The sequence below is a fragment of the Chenopodium album genome, chromosome 16 (assembly GCF_948465745.1).
Source record: "Chenopodium album chromosome 16, dcCheAlbu1.1, whole genome shotgun sequence".
Lineage (NCBI taxonomy): Eukaryota > Viridiplantae > Streptophyta > Magnoliopsida > Caryophyllales > Amaranthaceae > Chenopodium > Chenopodium album.
The window spans coordinates 31929787-31952263 of NC_137849.1; the positions used below are offsets into that span (position 1 = coordinate 31929787).

General features: G+C 41.2%; 1 long non-coding RNA gene across 1 annotated transcript; it reads left to right on the forward strand.

The window, feature by feature from the left end:
* The first annotated feature begins 12921 nt into the window (after positions 1-12921).
* Positions 12922-15561, forward strand: LOC145585118 (uncharacterized). The gene is made up of 3 exons (XR_014100564.1): positions 12922-13263; positions 14638-14747; positions 15165-15561. It is a non-coding gene; the product is annotated as an uncharacterized LOC145585118 (long non-coding RNA).
* The last annotated feature ends 6916 nt before the right edge of the window (positions 15562-22477 follow it).

Here is a 22477-nt window from a genome sequence, read left to right on the forward strand (position 1 = left end):
AAAAGCTTTCGACAAAACCAAAGAGTACCTGGCAAACCCACCCGTGCTAGCGCCAACAATGCCTGACTTTCCTCTTTGACTCTACCTTACAGTCACAAGAGAAACAATGGGGGCAATGCTAGCACAAGAGATCGAAAGCAAGGAGAATGCAATTTACTATTTGAGCAAGAAGCTTCAAGGATATGAAATGCGATACACACCACTTGAAAAGTTGTGTCTCGCACTCGTGTGGGCCGCGCAGAAATTAAGACATTACATGCTCACTCATACAGTGCACGTCGTGTCCAAGATGGATCCTCTCAAGTACTTGTTCGAAAAAGCAACACTCAATGGCAGATTATCAAGGTGGATAGTCAACCTTGCTCAGTTTGACATGAAATTTGTACCACAAAAGGCCATCAAATGTTCTGCGGTTTCTGACTTTTTAGCAGATTTTCCACTAGAAGAGTTTGAGAAAGAAGAAGATGAGTATGATTTCCCTGACGAAGATCTACTCATGACCGAAGATGATAGCTGGACACTCTATTTTGACGGAGCTTCGAACCAAAAGGGTTATGGTGTAGAAGTCTTGCTCGTATCACCCAATGAAGAGCATATCCCAATTTCCATGAAGCTCGACTTTGATGTCACCAACAATGCCGCAGAGTACGAGGCATGCATCTTGGGATTAGAAACAGCTGTGGCCTTGGGAATTAAGAAGCTCAGAATCTACGGTGATTCGTCACTAATCATTAACCAGATCTCCAAGAGATGGAAGGTGAGAAGTGAAAGACTCGCTACGTATCAAGCTCATCTGGAAACTCTCACGGAGCAACTAGATGAAGTGGAATATACGTACTTGCCTAGAGAAGAAAATCAGTTTGCCGATGCGCTGGCTAAGTTAGCATCAATGGTGCGAATTTCGACAGACACAATCAGAATGCCATTGACCATAGAAAGAAGATATGAGCCGGCTTACGTTCATGCACTTGATGACGAACAAGAATCACAAGAAGAAGAAGAGCCATGGTATATGGATATCCTTAACTACGTGACCAAGGGAGAATACCCTCCTAACACTGATAAAAGGGCACACCATGCTTTAAGGCTCCTGACCTCACAGTATGTGCTCATCAGGGGAGAACTCCACAAGAGGACTGCGCTAGGGAGAAATCACTTATGCATAGCTAAGAAAGAAACACACAAAACCATGGAAAACCTTCATGCCGGAATATGTGGAACGCATATGAACGCTAAGATGTTAGTCCAAAAGATTCAACGACAAGGTTATTATTAGACTACTATGGAGAGAGACTGTCATGAATACGTCAAGAAATGTATGAAGTGTCAAGTCTACACAAAATTGCAACACGTTACACCTTCGCTTCTCTACACGTATACTTCTCCATGGCCTTTCTCTACTTGGGGTATCGACATCATTGGAAAGATAACGCCACCAGGATAAGGAGGACATGAGTTCATCCTTGTAGCGATCGACTACTTCACTAAATGGGTCGAAGCTGCCTCATATGCTAAACTAACAGCAAAACATGTAGCTCAATTCATTGAGAAAAATATCATGTGCCGCTATGGGGTACCTCATGAAATGATTAGTGATAATGGAACGTATTTCCAAGCCGAGTGTGCAGAACTATTAAAGAAATATCATATCAAGCATCACAAATCATCACCTTACAGGCCACAAACAAATGGTGCGGTTGAGTCAGCTAAAAAAAATGTGAAAACTATCATCGAAAAGATGACGGAAAATTACAAAGATTGGCCAAGTAAGCTACATTTCGTCCTTTGGGGTTATCGAACCTCCGTTCGTACATCAACGGGGGCCACCCCTTTCTCTTTAGTCTATGGAGTTGAAGCTGTACAACCAATAGAGCTCGAAATCCCTTCGCCCCGAATCGCGTTGGAAAGCCAACTAGATGAAGTCGACTGGATTAGAGCAAGATATGATGAACTAGTTTTACTTGATGAAAAACGCTTGGCAGATTTGCATCATGTCCAAACCTACCAACAGTGTATGGCGCGACATTTCAATAAAAAAGTCAAGACTAGAAATATTAAGGAAGGTGACTTGGTGCTCAAGGCACTTCGCAAAAATGTGTTAGATCCAAGGGGAAAATTTAGACCAAACTGGTCAGGTCCATACATTGTTAAATCCATTTTGTCTGGCGGAGCGGCACAATTGGTAGACATGGATGGCAACGGTTTCCACAATTTAACCAACTTGGATCAACTCAAGAAATTTTATGCCTAGTCGCATGGGTTCATGACCCGATAGAGCTACGTTTGGCCTGATTCCTTTTAAGGATACGTAGGCAACCCCTCAAGGGGGCCGACCACTTTAAAAAATAAAATCCTTCCTCCGTCGACCAAGTAAACACACAAGACAGCAAAACAGAACTAAAATCAAGAAAATCATACATTGCGCCAGCTCAGCATCCACCGCTCCACGGCAGCCACCACCGTCGCACGGCACGATACCCCGTGGCACGGTAAAAAAAAAGGTACCGTGCCACGTCAGCATCCACCGCACCATGGGACTTTTTATCGTGTCACGGAACTTTCCACCGTGGCACGGTGGATTTCAAAAAAAAAAGGTTGACGCGCCACGTCAGCATCCACCGCGCCCCGGTAGTCGTTACCGTGTCACGGCAATTTTCACCGTAGCACGATGAAATTTCCAGCAAACATAATTACGCTGGACTTTGCAAATTCTGTTATTGCTTTACGCATATTTGTTCGACGATCATTATTATTCTTCCATTGCGTCCGACTTCCTGACTCAGATAATAATAATTAAAAAAAAAAAGAGTCATTGTAATTTTTTATTTAAGGCGAAAATAAATGTGCTATTATTGACATAAATGTGACTACAATTATTGGCATAATGCGCCTTATTTAAAAATTAAAATTTTAAATCATATAAGTAAAGCAATATTGATCTAATCCTTCTTCACTTTAGGAACCTCCTTCTCCTTTTCAACTAGGTCGGCTTTCACCATTAATGTGTCTTTTGTAGCCCGAACTGTCACACCTCTAGTTGAACTCTCACCCCTTTCACCTTTCTTAGAATTCTTCGCTTGCTTCTCTCTATAAACCATCTTTTCCTTATCATTTCCTTTCCCATAACTTTTCTTTTTAGGCATTATAGGAGTCTTAAACTCAATTCCTTGTGTTCTTGGACCTAGACGATCTTTAGGAGGCGCCTTCTTAATTCCAAGACGTCCATTCACATCAAAGTTGCGTGATCCGACTCGATCCCTTCTACTTCAAGGATTCAACCATGCCTTGTATGCACTAGATAAGGGAGGAGGAGCTTGGTTACTCGCAGAAACGGTCCACAAAGGTCTTCCAATCCAATAAGTCTCGTACTTACGAACATTACTTTCATGCAACGATACCTCATAAGGACTATCGTTATAGCGTGGAACTACTTGTTCAAGTCCATATTGTCGCATCAATCAAGAAGGACAATAAAAAGTCAACTTTGAAATACTAGGAACGCGACAGTACGGAGTATCATTCGTGCCAACCACCTTAGTAAGCCTCCACCAAGGCACCACCCACCGAATGGAAAATTCTCTCTTTGCAAAGAAGACCTTCCAATCTTCATATGACATGTTGCAGAGTAATTCTTCTTCCTACGGACCAGATCATTGGAACCATATTTTTCAATATCGTCGGGGGCTTAAAAGAGTTCTAAACGCTCCATCAACCAAATTTGCAAAAAAAAAAAAAACAAATCAGTCCAAGGGGCAGAAAACCACCGTGACACGGCAGAATGCACCGTGTCACGGCAGACAAACACCGTGACACGGTGCCTTCTACGTGTCACGGGGGCAAATTGGAGCGCGTTTTTACCTGCAACAGTACTAGAGAGCCCTTCCTGATGGCTTTCCGGTCAGCTTTTGCTTCGTCAAGGCCACGCAAAGTTTCTCCAAGGCAAGTAGGCATAGGAGATCTCCCAGATTCAATACGTTCCAGCACAGACGCTAAACAAGCATGTCCTACCCTACCGTTTGCAAATTAAAGCTTGCTAAACATGCAAAAAATATAAGCCCTTCTACGGTATACATGATAAGACTCAGAGACAGGACGATTGAAGTACAAGTTTGCTAGCTTCTCTAAATTTACTTCATTACCACACAAAATTTTATTTAATCTGGATCTGTCAGATTCAGATGGCGTTCAAAGTCTTGGTAATAATACTCACGTAGGGTAGGCATTGCAACAAGATTTCTGGCAGGAAAACCGAAGATGGCACCAAATTCCTCCGGCAGGGGACAAATTTCATCATAATCAAACTTGAAACAATGAGTTTCTGGACTCGAATAATCTAAAGCTGCCCTAAGAAAATCATGTTCAATTGCTACATGCCTCAAGGCTAATAAGCCTCTGACATGAAACAATTCTAGCTCTCTTTTCTCAGCATTGGTCAAAGAATAAGACCAGTCGCGCAGTGTATTATCAAAATTCTGAGACATTATTATTGAAATATGAAACTCTAATTATTTTATGTTTCGTAATTATGCATATCACGATACACTGGTCCTATTTTATAGTCAAAACGCTCGAAAACACTCAAAATCTATCTTTCTATGCTCGCAGACCACACTGATCTTGATCACGCGCACCGTGACACGGGAAATCCTACCGTGTCACGGGAATTTGTGCCGCGTTACGGCATATTTTTCCATGACACAGTATTTACTGCCGTGTCGGCGGTGCCCACGCATTTTTCATATTTTAATCCTTTACCCATTTTTATCCAGATTTTTATTGTTTATCTTCCAATCTTATTTTTCGAGAGCTTTATTCCTAATAAAATTCTCCCTTTTTATTTTATTTTTATTTTTTTCTTTTGGGGAGGTTGTAAAACTTATCTCATTTTTATTTTTATTTCCTTTTATTTTTTGGGAAATTGTAAAATTTACCCCATTTTTATTTTCTTTTAGAAAAATTGTAAAACTTATCCCGACAATCACAAAATTTGTTCCACTTTTCTCTTTATTTTCATTTTTCTTTTGGGGAAGGTCGGTACCCTCCACTTATGATTTTTGTTCGCGTCATTAATAAGTACACAATCACACACAATGAGTCTCAAGCACACACTAATACGAACACTAATAAAGGCATAAACTGTGAATAAAATATACAAAGTGAGTCATGATGCATAAACAGTGTCAAGTGTCATCAATCAAAGTACATAATAAAACCCTCGGTCAAAACTCTCCAGAACCAGAAGAGCTTGGATCAGTGTCATCTCGAGACTGCGAATACGGAAACGGCGGACCAAAGAGTCCCTCCATCATCCGGGTACGAGGAGTAGTATCCCTACTAGTCCCCGTAGCTCCAGTAGAAGACAAACTCAAAGCAGGACCTGTCCAGTTGGTAAATGGTGTAGGCTGACTCCAAGAGGTTGGAAGCGTCGGTGGAGGCATCGTCCCAGACAATGGAACTAAAAATAGGCCCTGCACCGGTGGAGGAAACGCTCCAGATAATGGAATTGAGTATAAACCCTGGTCCACAGGAGTAATGACTGGCCTGAACTCAGGCTGCGAAGGCTGGGAAGATGAAGGCTGCTGTCACTGATCCTGAAAGTGCTGGAAAGGCTGAGAAGACTGAGGCTGCTGCCACTAAGCCTCCTGAAACGGCTGAGAAGGCCGAGGCTGCCGCTGAGACTGAGAATGCTGACGAACCTCAGGAGATCGTTTGCGGCGACTAGGCTCTCCCTCGTCCGAGTCTCTCTGCCTCAAGTGCGAGCGAGACCTCCGTCGTTCCTAAAAGACACAAGATGAAAAGATGTCAATAGTGCAAGATAGAACAAATGGCAAATATGGGAAAACAGGTGAATATACCTCAAGAACATCACTAGAACCGCCTCGACAACTCGCACCACGTCGAAGCTTGATAATGCAGTACTTCAAAGCATCAACCAGCTTTATAAATCCCATCATGTCCGAGTGCGTAGGCTGAGAATAAAGAAAAATCAGTAACAAGTGGTATTAAAAGGGGTGAATAACGTGTCAAAAAGCTTACCGGCTCAAATACATCAGGCAGAGACTCTTGTGCCTGTCTAAAACCCTCAGGCGCATCAGTAATATGATCCTCAGTAATACCGATCGGTCCCGGGTAACGGACAGATTGAGGCGGGACCTCAATCTTCCCCCTATGATGAGCAGTCGTCTGAAAATACGATCGAATAATCAGGTTATTTGACGGTTTAAACGGAGACTAGCGACAAAATTCTCAAGAGAAATCATACCTCCAGAAGACGGGGCGGAGGAGCCAAAGAAGGAAGCAAATCCTGTGAATAATCGCCCCCTATACGCACAAGCTCCTGCCAAGGAAATGTGTAGCGCTCCCCTCTGTTTATCAACGCCCCAAGCAAACGTGAGTCCAGCATCGACTCCGGTGGAGGCAAAGGCACCACAAAGCGGTCAGCGCTGTGCTGACGAACAACGCGCTCCCAAAGATACCAAACAAAGCGTGCAGTACCAACAAAAACAGTACAGCACGCTGAAAGCTCCAAGGCCTCGGGAAGATCAATCATCCCAGCCCAAGGCCGATACTGGATCTCAACAGCAACCTGAAAGCCATAAAAGTTACAATGAATGCCGAAAAATAACACCAAGGTAGAGAATAACATGCTACAAAATCAATTCTTACACCAACAGAATGGTGCCTCGGCGCAGCAGCCCGCGCAGCGTAGATACAGACTCCACTCGTGACTCGCCTCGGTCACGCCAGCTGACTCCGACAGGGAAATCGAGGGGCCAATCCCGGAAAGTACTCATAGAACCACAACTGCAATGAAAATTAATCTCTAAGCACGTGAGTTAAACATGTTAGAATAAAACAGAAAGAAGAAAGATCGTCACCTCTACAACTCTCCATAAGTCGTAGACAATGACAGGGGCCTGGTCATTCAGCTGCCTACAGCCATGACGTAGTGACGAGAGTAGATCGGTATATCCAAGACTAGCCCAACTATAGGATCCTATCTCGCCGATTCTGACTAAAGAAGGGAGGTAGCAAACGAGCCCGCGTGAACTCCTATAAGGAGAAAGAGTCACAGAAATGAGAATCAAAATAAAGATCCGCACTCGCTTCTCGGGTGTCATCTCAGCCATGTCAAAACCATGGGCAAGAACAGAAGCCAACTCTGATCTCCCACTCTTAGGACCACCTCGAGGCAACGGCTGAGTCCTGATATGCTGAATGACCGGACCTAACAAATCTGCTACCTCAGCCGCCCCCCAAGTGAGGTCAGGAATCTGTCGTACGGCCCGCTCAGTGAAGCGTAAATCGCTGATCATGCTAAAATCCAGAGGGGTCACTGTCATCTCCCCCCAGCAAAGTGAAAGGTGTTGGTAGTATCCCAAAAATACTCCAACAACACACGAACAACTGTCAAGCCACAACCCCAGGGGCTGCGAAATCCTACGACCGTTGAATAGAAATCTCCTAAACCAGCAGACTCCCACAAGGCGTTAGTAAAAGGATCCCTCGTGATAATCCCGTATAGCTGGGGAATCAAATCTCCAGCTCCGGATCCATGATGGCGAAGCGTGCCATCGACTATGCCGGCAAGTGGATGGTGAGAAACATGATTCTCACGACAGAAAACCAACTCGTCTGGTGTCCACGGAGGTGGAATCCACCTACCCCTACTCGAAGAAGGGCGAGGCTCGGTCTCTAGGGCATCGTCGTCCATGCCCTCAGGAACTGTGGGAGTGTCCTCTCGAAAAGCCTGCCGCAGGCCACGAGTAGAAAGATCGCGATCTCATTGTCTAGGCATGCTATTACAAAAATAAAAATCTAAATGCTTAGCATCATTTCCTAAGTTATTTAGTTATTTATTCAAAAGTGGCTTAACAGCTACCTCAAGTTGCATCATACGCAAAATTTTTACCGCAAGGCTAAAAATTAGCAAAATAAAAGAATTATTTTTAGTATTTAGTTTCTCCATGACGAATTAATACTACAATTCTCCTAATTGCAATGATACTATGTTCTCCATGATATATAGTACATACATAAAACAGAGCATAATAGATCGACACATCATGGCATATTACCATTTCAAATACAAAGAAATAACATGAATAACAAGAACACCATTTCACACAAGTAGTATCAAAAAATGGTGATTTACTCAATTCTTCACCAAATCACACAAATTTGGTCTCAAATTTCTCACAAACAAATATACATTCATACACAAATCAATTCATAGCAAGAATTTTGACATGAAAGCTCAAAATCAAAAACCCCCAATTTGATTTTTTTTTGGGTTTCAAGCAAATATGGAATTTACAGCATGATTTGAGACATAAGCAAGGGAAACTTACATGGATCCTTGTGAGAAATTGAAAATGAGGAAAATAGCAAAAAAATTGGAGCAAAATTGATGAAGATTTGAGCTCCAAAAGCTCGAAAAACCTTGAAGGCAGCAGCGCAACCACCGCGACGCGGGAGGCCCAACCGTGACACGGTGAACGAGCCTGTGTCACGGTGTACCCTGGACAGCAGCGGACCTCAGGCAGAAGCGGCGAGAAGCAGTGGTGATACTCCGACAACAACGGCCAAACGTCTGACAGTAGCGACAACAAGAAAACGGCGAAATAAATTGCCGTGCACAAAGCGCGTGTCACGGTCACTGGCGCCGCATCACGGTGTTGCCTACCGTGAGCCGGTGCTGGTCCCCGTGGCGCGGTGAACGGAGATATTAAAATAATAAAAAATAAATAAATAAATAAATAAAAAGAGAAGGAGAAGTGAGAACAGAAGGAGATTAAGAACGAAAATGGGGAAGTAGCAGCTAATTACTCCCGCTTTACGAATCCCGGTAATGGCATTTTTGACCGTGGCACGGTGATATTATCGAGGCGCGTGGACGATTTCAGCAAAAAGCAGTCACGCGTCACGATGTTTTTCACCATCTAACGGGACACATGCACCGTGTCGCGGGATATGTCCACGTGGCGCGGTGCCTATCTTGTGTCCTGCATCTTTTTTAAACCTCTTGGAGAATAGTTTTTGGTATTTTTAACAAAATTAGAATGATTATCCGCAACTTTTGGACTATTATTTTTCTCACCGGAATTATGCGGAAAATTCTAATTGGTATTTAAAGGGTTCCAAAATTACCGGTTTGTCCCTAACAAGCATTAGGGATGAATTTTCGACATTTTAAACGCCTAATACAGTCGAATAATCGACTTGAAGGTAAATCATCTGCGGCCCACGTTCGGGATAATCGAACCATCATGCACTTGCAAATTTCAGCGATTATATCAGTTGTCGGCTTTCCTCAAGCATGGAAAGCGTTATCGGTGGATTTTTCTTCAAGTATAGAAAACCGCCAAGTCGGCTTTCCTCAAGCATTGAAAGCGTTATCGGTGGATTTTTCTTCAAGTATAGAAAACCGCCAAGTCGGCTTTCCTCAAGCATGGAAAACGTTAATCGGTGGATTTTTCTTCAAGTATAGAAAACCGCCAAGTCGGCTTTCCTCAAGCATGGAAAGTATTGTTCGGCAGATTTCTTCAAGCATAGAAAAATGCCAAAATCATATGTCGACTTTCCTCAGGCATGGAAAGTATCATCCGGTAGGTTTCTTAAGGCTTAGAAAGCTACCAAACTCATCAGTCGACTTTCCTCACACATGGAAAGTATTTCAACAAAACGCCATCCGGTGGATTCCTTCAAGCATCGGAAGCTACCAAACTCATTTGTCACAGATACGCTGGTGTCAGAAAAGCATTCTATCCCTTTACTCTTTTATCTACAGAACTAATACTTTTCTGCAGGTATCGGCGTATACAGAATGATTTAGGATCGCAGAATGTCTTAAATCATTCTCCGTCCCGGTCGAATACTTTGACTATCGTTTTCGAAACTGACGTTTCAACAAACTCAGTCAAAGTGGGGGTTTCTGTAGACACCTAAAAATGTCTCCCCAAAACCAAACCTGATGATGAACAATCTTTCACCGCCATTATTGGTCAAGTTTAGTATTTAATCCCGAGAGTGCTTAAAAAATCTTATTTGATTGAAAATCAGTTTTAATAATCCATGGATCAGTCTTGATGTTTAGTCATAGCATAATTTTGGCCCAAATCTTTTTATTTTATTTATTTTCCTTTATTTTATTATTTTGGCCCAAACCTTTTATTATTTTAGCCCAATTAATAAATAATAAATCAGAAATGGCCCAAAATTATCAATCGGCGCTTAAAAAGGCTAACGAAATTAGGGCAAAAATAAATTTAAATGGAAAATGGACGCACAGTTTCCCGCGTCACGACAAAAAGAACCGCGACACGGGGCTCAATGCCGCTCCACGGTGTGAATTCCCGTGACACGGTGCCAGTGCTGTGACATGGGGCATCTCTGTGTCCTTTCCGCGTAAACCCTTCACGCGTTTTATCTCCCGTAACCTAATTATTTCCCGCGTCACTCTGTTTTCCACCATGTCACGGGAGTTTGCCCCGTCTGACGGTGTCTGGCACCGTGTCACGGTGTCCTCTGCCGTGTCGCGGTGTTATTTTTTAGGGTTTTTATCTTTTTAGGGTTTCGTGTGTTCTCTCTACTCATTTTCCCTATAAATACTCCTCATTTCTGATGTACAGGGCATCAATTAATTCTCTTTTTTCTCTCTTCTATGCTCTAGCCTAAACACTAGCCTTCACGGGTCAATCGTTGTTGACTGTCGTTGTCCCTTTTCGTGGTTGCCTTATAATGATCCGTGAACGGTTTACAAGGTCCTTAAAAACTTGTTGGCGGCTCCCTACTTTTCTTTGTCCCTAATCGTATTATGTCAATTCCCACTTCCTATGAGTGCCAAGCATATTCACACCATGCTTTAAAGTAGGCGCACTTCAAACGACGCCTACAGGTATCTAACTTTTTTATCATTTAGGTGGAATAGTGATTAACGTTGAGCGTACCTTATGATAAAATTTTTTTGTTATGTACTGTGGTGTTGTACGTACTTGCTCTATTAACTCCTAAGCTTGTAAGTCTAGTGGAGGGGATTGTTGGGACAACCATAGGTTTTGGTTCAAAGGTGGGTCAAGCGAAGAACGAGTAAGATGTGCACACAATTAGCACTGGAAAGGGGAGCCAGCCTCCTCATACTGGTAGCAGTAACAAGGGTATGAAAAAGTTGAATGCACCATAGGAGAAGTCCTTAATTGAAGAGAAGGAATCTTCATGTGGAAGTCATTCGGGCAATAGGGAACGCGCGCCTTTGATGACTCGGAAAACATCAGATGATAAGTGGTAGGAGACCTTTGTTAAAGGGTGAAAGGATTTGAAGGATGAGAAGATGTATGTTTGTGTTATTTTGTTTAATTTAAGTGGTGTGATATCTTTGTGGGAAAAAACCATCTAAATAGGCGTGTTTCAAATGCTAAAATTCAGATGTGGTGGACAAATAATGAGCGTGAACACAAAGTCTTAGTGTTGTGGATGAAAATTCTAATTTTGTTGTTGTAATGTAGGAAAGGACCGTCGATAATTGAATGCGATGGGATGAATGCCACACAAAGGGTCTGTTATGGTGTTATAGGTCCTAGAGCGCGTCTTGGGCATTCATATGTGCGGATGGCATCAATGTTTCTCAATAGAAGGAAACGAATTTTGTTGGATCCCTCATATGCAGTAGGTGTAAGTTATACATCATCTTTTGATTTGTTGATCATCTTATGCAATGTTGGGCAGCTGACACTTAAAATCTTATTAATTGTTATGAGTGACTGAAAATGTGTAGATGATGATTAAAGCCAAGGACAGGGATTATGAGAAACTTGCAAGGAAGTATGGAAAGCCTTTCTTAACCATCCATACCGCTGAAATAAAATTAATATGCACCTACTTTTTTAATTATATGTAAATTTTTTATAGTTATTGTTTTGTAGGAGATCTTCTCATGTTATTGGGGATTGCTCATGGAACAGGTGTTCAAGCCTGTGCTTGATGGGTCTGTCGAAGCTGTAGATGAACACTGGTGGTGCCTTGTATTGGATTTGGTGAAGAATTAGTTTTGGGTCATTGATTTCCTGTATCGGGATCCTTATGAAGACCATGTAGAGATTCTTACAAACCTAGTTAGTAACTTGGGCACCCAATGTTGGGTTGTAAGGATCCCTTGTATTGAATTTTTGTTTTGGTAATTGGAGCCATTTTGTTGGTTTTTCCTTGCAGGTGAAGGTAGTAGATGTTTAGTTTCAAGTCAAAGTTCCCCTGTGGGAGTCGGGAACCTTGGACAAGTGGCCTAGGAAAATTGTAGACATGGTCAAGCAAAACGATAAGTAAGAACCCAGATCCTTGCTTTTTTGTTAACATATTTTTCAGTTAATGTTAATAAGTTATATGAGTTATATAATTAGGGGTATTCAAGTTTGGAAATTAAATGGCGTTGCAAGATTATCTTTGCTTAAAACTAACCATTGTTGCTATTTATTTATAGTTTCTCCTCTGGTGTCCTAATGCTTGGTTGCATTAAACACTATGCACGTAATTGTTTTGATACTAGTTTCCTGTTGGTATGTTTTTGCTGCAAAATTGGGTGACTTGCTATTGTACATTGAACTAGCACATCTTTTCTTGTTGTATAACATTTACTTGTGTTGTACACTAGTACAAAAATAACCTAAGGTAACATCATATGGTATCACTTTCAAGGCTAGACACTTAACTAATTTATAAGTAACACTATTGTAATGCTTTGACATTATGTAACACTTTATTGTAACACTTTTATATTAAGTAACACTTTATTGTAACACTTAGATATTATTTAACACTGTATTGTAACACTTTCATATTAAGTAACACTTTATTATAACACTTTGATATTAAGTATGTATTAGTAGAAAAAAGTTATAAAAAAAATTCAAACTTGATTTATACGGAGAATTCATAACCCGAAGTTCAGATTGTTCCTAACCTCTCAAACCACCAACACTAGTTTTCTCTCTCCTCCTCACAACCACTTCCCTTCCCACCACCACCACCAATTTTCTTGATAACAAACGCTGCCACCACAACAATCAACCTCCGCCACCACTATACTCTCTCCTCCCTCCCACCACAATTTCTCATCTCCTCCAATTTTCTCTTTCTTTGTCTTTCCTAGCAACAAAGGTGAAGAATGTCTTTCACCACTTCTCTCAAGACGACGCAGCGCAGCCACCATCCGAAAGCCGCACCATCACCTCGTTGCCCTCCTGTAAAATCGCGCCATCAGCACCTCTAATTGTAAGTTTTCTGCTTTTTTTAAATTTAGGGTTATTCATTTGTTTTAATTTATGATTTGTATTGATTTAGGGAATTCGTTTTTTACTTATTATTTTTAAATTTTTATATTACGATACAAATAAATGACGGTTTTGTTAATTTGGGGATTTCGTCTTTTTTTTTTCCCTTTGCAATTACTTGCTTTTTTTTTTTCTTGCTACTTGATGCTATGAATTTGTTAGGATTAGGGTTCGAAATTTTGGGTCAGGGTTTGAATTTTTTGGGTTAGGTTCGAATTAAAAGTTACACGGAGCGAGGATGGGGAATTATAATTGGTTTGAGCAAAATTAGAATAATAATAATTATACTCATAATCAAATTAAAATCATAATCGTAATAATTGTAAACATTATAATATAATCAGTTTAGAAATGGTGGGAATGGAATGTTGATGCACTCAAGGAATAAGTATGATTCTGCAGTTTCTTATCATCAACCTCCTACCATTGGTCCTAGTAATAATTAAAGATGGATTTGATTTTTGATCTTCTCTGTTATATTTTTATGAGAAAAGTATAAAAAATTTTAATTTCATTAATTTTTAGTTTCTGATGATTTTGTGTGAAAGTTTTGATATGTTAGATTATTGACTTGAATTGTTGATCTAATCTGATTCTTAGGTAGTTGGTTTTTTTATGCTAAATTGTTGTGTAGAATTGAATCTAGTTTTGAATTCTTAAACATGATCAGCTTAGTAGGATGTGTTAAATTTAGAAAGGAAAAGGGTCTACCTTTGAAAGTTCTAGTTTTCCCACTTTCATTAGATGATAGCTGTTAGTTTTCCATGTATTTGTATGGAAGTTTAAGAAATGGTCGTGCTGTTAATTTGATGTATGTTATCTTGATCTTTCAAAATTATTGTTAATAAGATAGTGCAAGTCAGACTAAAATAGTACAATAATGAAATCTAGCAATATGAAAACTAAAATTTGGATTTAGGTACTATCTATCTAATTTGGTTTGGTATTCCTGTATGTGATTAGGTTCTGGTATCAGCTATTATTAGTGAAGTGTCACTGTCTTGAAACTGTGATTAGGTTCTGGTATCAGCTATTCATGGAATCTAAGATTATTAGTATATCAATTTTAGCATTTTTTTTAATTTATTTGCCTTATAGTCCTTAGAAATTACATGTCACAATTTGACATAGCTGAATTGTGTTCTACTAATCAAATTTGAACATTGTTTTTCTGATAAATTTTAATTATCTATTTCATTCTTAATTAGTCGGCCGAAGGTGTAGATGCAGGCCTCGAAAGTTAGTGTAATGGTCTTGTGTTGATCTCTAGATTCATGATAGTATATAATAAATGAATTCTTGTTGCTTGTTGCAGTTTGTCATAAGGTGGAGCCCCACTACGGCTATTGATCATAGACTATGGCTGGCAAAAGATAGGAGATGAGATTGTCAAGGATGAAAATTGTGATCTCTAGAAGGAGTACAGTAAGTACATGTTTTCATTCTTCTACAATATTTTCATGTATACATTTTGTTATTAAGCGTTTAAATGCTCTGAAACTTGCACGATTAGCTTCTGATTTTCTTAGATAGGCTAGCTCCACATGTCAATTATGTTGGAATACAATTATTCTTACTAGAAATGATCTGACTTATATGCTATTTATATTCTCTCTTCAAACATGTGACTTATATGTTATGATCTAATACTAGATTAATTTGTTGGGTACAAAGTTTTGATACCAACCATGAACCTTGTAGGAGTAAATTTGTATAATGATTTATTCTAGCAGACATCATTCTTTTCAGAATTATAATTTAGTGACTTCCATTTTTCTGAAGCCCTTTTATGATATAACGTTAAATTTATTAATTTTTATATCTTATGGAAATGTAATTTAGATGCAGGAAAACGGTTTTACACCTCGTCACCTCACTACTTAGTGAGGTTTTTCTGCTGCCCTGCTGCTTGCCTCCTAATGCCAACAGTACAACCACTACTACTACATATTCTACTCTGTTGGGCTGCTGTTTCACACTTTCCCTTGCTAGAGCATCTGCTGTTGTTGCTACTTGGGTTCTGCTGGAGTCGCTGCTCTTGTTGTTGTGAATTCTCCGATTGTATATTTTTTTTTATTTTGCAAATGTTAAATTACAAGTTATTTTAGGTATATTATGTATAGATTCAAGTTATTTTCGAACAAAAAAATGTTTATATTCAAGTTTCTTCATGTCAAAAAATTGGTTTTTATAGATGTTATTTTTTTAAGAAACTATGAAATTATATCAATTTAAATTATTGTCTGTTGCTTATGTTAATTTCACATTTGTGATTGTTGCATATATAATTGTTATATTTAATAAAAAAAAATTGCATATTTGAAATAATAATAATAATAATAATAATAATAATAATAATAATAATAATAATAATAATAATAATAATACGGTTTTTTCTTTAGGTTAGAGGAGATTAGGGCAGGTTCCACGTTCACTTTCAGGCCACTTTTTCGGCGGATTCCGGTAGCTTTATCACTGCGCATACAGTTTCGGCCAGGACAACTCAGGGGCGGGTCAATTTTCTAGCGGTTTCAGGCGGAATTTTAGATTTGTTCTCTCGATTTTGGGTGCGTTTTAAGGTGTCCATTCATGCGATTTTGGGTGCGTTTTTGTCAAGTTTTCAGGCAGCGGCTGCGTCCAGTTCTTGTCTTCCTTTTCTGGCTCAATATTCTGGTGTTTCTGGCGACGTGTGGTGGCGGTTTCGCGCTTAATTGGGGTACGTTTTTCAGGCGAAATTATCAGCCTCTTGTCAAGGTTTTTTTGGTGCAGTTTTGGTTCCATTTTCGGCGTATGTTTGGGTGCTGTTTTCTGGGGGTTGCAGAGGTTTTCCGGTGTTGTTTTGGAACCAGTTTCGTTGCAATTTGCAGGTTGCTATTTTGGGTTATATTTTTCCGGTGCCGTTTTGGTTTTGTTGGTGTTTCATTCGTATGGTTTTTGTTGTGGTTTTTGGTGGATGTTGTGTGTAGCTATGTCAGCTACCGTTGTGAAGTTTAATTGCCCTTATGTGGGTCTTAGTGGGTGTCAAGATGGAAGTGGTAATGGGATTACACGAAGTTCTTTAATCAAGCATCTTCATGATCGCCATTGTTGTATTGGTGTGAGGGATGTCACACATCATTCTCTTACTTCTAATTTGGCTGTTTATACTGAAGCAGAAGTTATTTTTGCGTGTATGGGGATTTGGTTATGTGGGGTTTGTTACAAAACTCATACGGTTCGTTCTAAGTGTCATCATGATACGGGTGAAGATGTGTCACCTCCTGATGAAGGAGATGGTATTGTTCGATTTGTGCTTCATAATTTCTCCAAGCCGCAATCTCCCTCTTCTTCGGCTCGTATTGGACATGTGGGTGGTTTAGTGTGAGATCAGTACTTTGGTTTTGATGTGACTCACATTGATCGTTTATTCTCAAAGGGGTTTCGCACTGTGAAGTCTATCCCTCCCAAGTGTCGTTTGGGGTTTTCTCGGGTTCTGAAAGGTGCTCTTGATAAGGTGATCTCTAAGACCAATGACATTTCTAGTTGGGTCTCATTGTTGGTGTTACCTCTTTGCACCCTTAAAACCTTTCGCCCGCGGAGTAGTCGTGAGTCTAGGTCATCCGTAAAGCGTCGATATTAAGAGGAGAGTATTTCTCGTGCTATTTATTCTTGGAGTGCTCCAGGTGGTAGTTTGCAGCTTTTGAGGGAAACTTTGGCAGAGGAATCTCCTACTTTGTCGGTGGTTGATGATGAGGACCTTGATTTGGAAGAGCGTAATATCAAGCAATGTCGTAGGAAGATTTGTGATGGCCATTACACCGCTGCAGTCCAGGTTCTTTCCTCTTCAGGAGTTGCTCCGTATAATGATGCCACTCTTGCAGATTTACAGTCAAAGCGCCCTTCTTCTCCAGCTCCATCCTTGCCTGCTGATATACCTATTGATCAACTTCATCTCGTTGCTTCTTCTAATGTTGTTTTGGATCGAATTAAGAGTTTTCCACGTGGAACTTCATGTGGTAGGGACGGTTTACGTGCTAAACACCTTATGAATTGCTTAAGTGGTGTTGCTGTGGCTGTCTCAGATGAGTTGGTTGACTCTATTTCCGGGGTGGTTAATCTCTTTCTTGCTAGCAGATGTCCTATGGAACTAGGAGAGTATATTGATAGTGCTCCTCTCACACCACTTGTTAAGCCCGGTGGTGGTATCCGTCCTATAGCTATGGGTACTGTTTGGCGGCGTTTGGTTTCGAAGGTCGGTGCTATTATGGTTGGCACGTCTTTGGGCAGTTACTTTGATGGTCTTCAATTTGGCGTTGGGGTTTCTTCATGTGGTGAGGCAATTCTTCATGTTGTGAATTGGTTGATTGAGGATCGTGGTTCTGATGTTGGTCTTTCAATGTTGTTGGTGGATTTTAGAAATGCCTTCAATCTAGTTGATCGTGTGGTCATGTTATGTGAAGTCCATCGTCGTTGTCCGGGTATTTCGCGGTGGGTTGAATTCTGCTACTCTAATCCAGCTAGATTGTATTATGGGGACCACACCTTATGGTCGTCTTAGGGGGTGCAGCGGGGTAATCCCCTTGGTCCTCTCCTTTTTTCTTTGGTTTTACAACCTCTTGTGTGTAAAATCAGAGATGCTTTTGAGGTATGTCTTCATGCGTGGTATTTTGATGACGGCACTATTATTGGCGACACTTTGGTGATAGGGAATGTTCTACAGTTGATTATGGAGGAAGGGCTTTGGGTTGCATCTCAACATGGAAAAAACTGAAGTTTTCTGGCCTATAGAAGACCCTCGAAGCAGGCTTGTGGGTGTCTTTCCCCTTTCTATTCCTCGACTTTTGCATGGTGTTAAGCTGCTTGGTGGTCCCGTTAGTTCCGATTCTAAGTTTAGTGGTGAGTTTGTGATGTAGAGGGTGACCAAGACCATTGCGCTTATGGATAAGGTTACTATGCTGGATGATCCTCAGTGTGAGTTGTTGTTACTTAGAGCATGTACTGGAGTTTCTAAACTCTACTTTGCCTTGCGTACTTATCCTCCAAGTGCTTTCGAGGCGGCTCAACGCGTATTTGACGAGGCTCTTCGATCTTCCTTGGAGCGTATTGTTACTGCTTCGGGGCCCAGGTTTGGTGATTGGCAATGGGGGCTTGCCACCTTACCATTTGCGTTTGGAGGGCTTGGTTTTTATTCCGTAGGTGATATTCGTCATTATGCTTTTCTTGCATCTCAATTGCAATCTGCCGGGTTGCAGACGAAGCATCTGCGTCATACTGGTATTGTCGGTCTTGGTCAAGCCTTTGGGATGCGTTGAGTCTGTTTAATGGAATGGTGGAGTCTGATATTTTAGGTAATCCTTGTGAGGTCGCTGTCCCTAAACTCATGAAGAAATTGGCAGATTCATATTTCACAAAGATTACCGCTTCTGCAGAATCCGCCTTTTCTTTGTCTCCTCATCATTCAACTTTATGGAAGTCACAGCAGGGAGATCACACCTGTGCTTGGCTTCGGGCAGTCCCTATTTCTGGGTTGGGTCAGACGATGAATGTAAAGACATACCGATGTGTGTTGTGCTTCCGGATGGGTGTTCCATTGTTCTCTATCTCGACGCCGTGCTCTGCTTGTTCTTGGGTTTTTACTGAGGATATTTTCAGCGACGACGCGGTGTCGTGTGCTGGTATTGTAGGTATTAAACATCGGCAAAATGTTGTTTGCAATACACTTGTTGATATTTGCTATAGATCTGGGATTTCAACAAGAAAGGAGGTTGACATAGGGTTGTTTGCAGGGAATGATAGGGCCCTCAGACCTGTTGATGTGTTACTTTATTCATGGGAGCGTGGTCGTGATGTATGTGTCGACTTCACAGGATCTTCTCCTTTGACACAGACAGGGCTATCTGACTTTATTCCTGGACGGGTTGTGGCTGATGCGGCTCATCGGAAGCAGGTAAAGTATGAAGCTTGTTGTCGGGCGATTGGATATGGTTTCATTCCATTCTCCTTTTCTTCGCTTGGTGAATTAGAGAAGGAGGATGTTGTGTTGCTGAAACGGATTCAGAGGTTCTCGACGACGCAAGACATTGGTTCTCGGCTTCCCACTAATTTATTGTAGGTTGTATGACTTTTGTTTTTGAGATATAATAATAATAATAATAATAATAATAATAATAACAATAATAATAATAATACAAAAACCTCTCGTTTAGGGCAATTAGGGTAGGGAACGTCAACAGGTTCCACGTCAAATTCCGGCGGCCTTAAGTGGGTTTAGGTTAGGGGAAAGGTTCTTAGTTTGTGTGCAATCTTCTCAGGCGAAATTCAAGTACTTTCAGCGCTATTTTCGTGCAGTTTTTGGGTGAAAATCAGGTGGAATCGGGCTTCATTTTTGCAGTCTTTTAGGCGGTTTTTCAGGTGGCTTTCAGGCAGCTTCTCCGGCGTAGGTTCAAGCAGGTTTTGCAGGCGTTTTTGGGGCTATATTCAGGAAAGTTTCAGGCAGTTTTTCAGACGTATTCTGGTTGTTTTTAAAGCATTTTTCAGCCGTGATATGCTCTGTTTTTAAGCGTGATTTTGGTAGGTTTTATGTCGTTTTTACTTGCTGTTTTAAGGGCAGTTTTTAGGTGCTTCGTTGCTGCTGTTTCTGGGGGATATTCTGCTGCATTTTCTGGTCGTTTTAAGTGCGGATTTCAGGCTTCTATTGGGTCAGTTTTGCGGGTTGTTTTGGGGTGTATTTGGTGCAGTTTTGGAGTGCAATTGGTGCTGTTTGGGTCTAGTTTTGGTGTGGTTTTGGTGCTGTTTTAGTGTAGTTTTGGTGTGCAATTGTTGCTGTTTTGGGTGCAGTTTTGGGTGCTATTTTGGGTGCTATTTTGGTGTGTAATTGTTGCTGTTTTGGGACCTTTTTAGTGCAGTTTGCGTTGTGTTGTTTTGCTGTTCTCTTTTGGCAAGTTCCTTTGGAGATTATGCCTCATATTGTTCTCTTTCATTGCCCGTTCGTGGGTCTTAATGGGTGTCAAGATGGCAGGGGTAATGGGCTCACTAAAACCTCTTTGATCACTCATCTTCGGCACCGTCATTGTTGAGTAAATGCGCGGGATATGACCCAACACTCTCTTACTTCAGATTTGGCTTTTTTCATGGAGGCTGAGATGACCTTCCGTTGTATGGGCATTTGGCTTTGTGGGGAGTGTTTCAAGACGCACAGTCTTCGTATGGGCATCGGGTTTGGGTCAGACTATGAATGGTAAGACTTAATGTAGTGTTCTATGCTACCGGTTGGGTGTTCCTTTGTTCTCCGTTTCAACACCGTGTTCTGCTTGCTCAAAGGTTTTTGATGGGGATATTTATGGGGATCATGCAGTGTCTTGTGCTGGGATGGTGGGTATTAAACATCGACACAACGTTGTTCGTGACACCCTTGTTGATATTTGTTTTCGGTTTGGGATTTCTGCTCGAAAGGAGTTTAACGTTGGGTTGACTAGAGTAAACGACGGGGTTCTACGACCAGCAGATGTGTTGCTTTAAACCTGGGATAGAGGCCTTGATGTATGTGTTGACTTGACGGGGCCTTCACCTTTGACACAATCAGGGTTGTCTGACTTCGTTCCTGGTGGTGTAGTGTCGGCGGTGGCTCAGCGGAAGCGAGTCAAGAATAGGGCGCGTTGCAGGACTATTGGCTATGGTTTTTTGCCTTTCTCCTTTTCTTTGTAGGGGGAATTAGAGAAGGATGTTATTGCGTTTCTAAAGCGGGTTTAGGCGTTCGCTAAGACTCAGGATATTGGTGCTCGCGCAGCTGCTCACATCTTCAACAGAATCTGGTTTGCTATAGCTAGAGGGGTGGGGGCCCAGATTGTATCTCGGCTCCCCACTAATTTCTTGTAAATTGATTGACTTTGTAGGTTTTTTTTGATAATAATAATAATAATAATAATAATAATAATAATAATAATAATAATAATAATAATAATTTTCCAGCAGCTTTCCCGGTGGTTAATAGTTCTCGGTGGTCGTGCATTCAAGTCCGGCGATTTAAAGGCATTTTAGGAGTTTTTTTGGTCGTAATTCTTGGGGAATCGGGCATCACTAGTGAATTCTTGAAGGCCGTTTTGCTGGCTGTTTCTGGGCGTTTTTCACGCAGATTCGACGTCCTTTTCAGGCAAGATTTTCCGGCAGACTGCAGGCTCAAGCGTGGGTCAGGTTGTGGGAGGTTTCATTAGCGATTTTCCGGCGGGTTTTCAGGCTGTTTTCCTCGGGTTTTAAGGCTGTTTCTGGCGTCTTTAGGGTGCGATTTTCTGGTTGTTTCAGGTGTGTTTTCAGACGGCTGTCAGGTGCGTTTTTAGGTGGCTTTACGGTGCAATTCTGCTGGGTTTCAAGCGTGGTTCTGGTCTGTTTTTGGGGTGCATTTTTTAGTCCATTTTTACTATAGTTTCATGTGTATTTTTGGTGCAATTCTGTAGCAGTTCTGGTGATCGTGTTTGGGGTTGTTTAGGGTGAGTTTCAGGCTGGTTTAAGCGCATTTTTCAAGCGGTAATCTGTTCGATTTTCAAGCAGTTTTCTTCTGGGTAATTTGTTCGATTTGGTGCTGTTTTGTGGTCGTGTTTTCTTGTTTTCCTGCCGGCGTTCTGTTCAGGATTAGTAGCATTGTTTCAGGCAGTGGTGAGTTTTCAGGCGGTGGTTTTGGTGCAGTTTTTGGGTGATTTTGGTGAGTTTTGGTTTATTTTTGGTGTTGTTTTTTGGTGCAGTTTTGGTGTGTTTTTGGTGTTGTTTTTGGTGTTGTTTCAATGTGGATTTGGTGCTTTTTTTTTGGTGTAGTGTTAGTGTGTTCTTCTCGTGGCAAGTTGAGGTGGGTATTATGCCTCATATTGTTCTGTTCCATTACCCATTTATGGGTCTTAATGGGGGTCATGATGGTCGGGGTAATGGGATCACTAAAGCCTCTTTGCTTACTCATCTCCGTGATCGTCATTGGTGTGCAAATGCGCGGTATTTTTACCCGACACTCTCTTTCTTCTAATTTGGCCATTTTCTTGGAGATGGAGTCAACCTTTCATCGTATGGGAATTTGGCTTTGTGGTGAATGTTTCAAGACGCATACTCTACGTACGAAGTGTCGGCATGGTCCTAATCCTGAAGACTTTGTGGCCCCTCCTAATTCTGAGGATGGTGTTGTTCGGTTTGTTCTT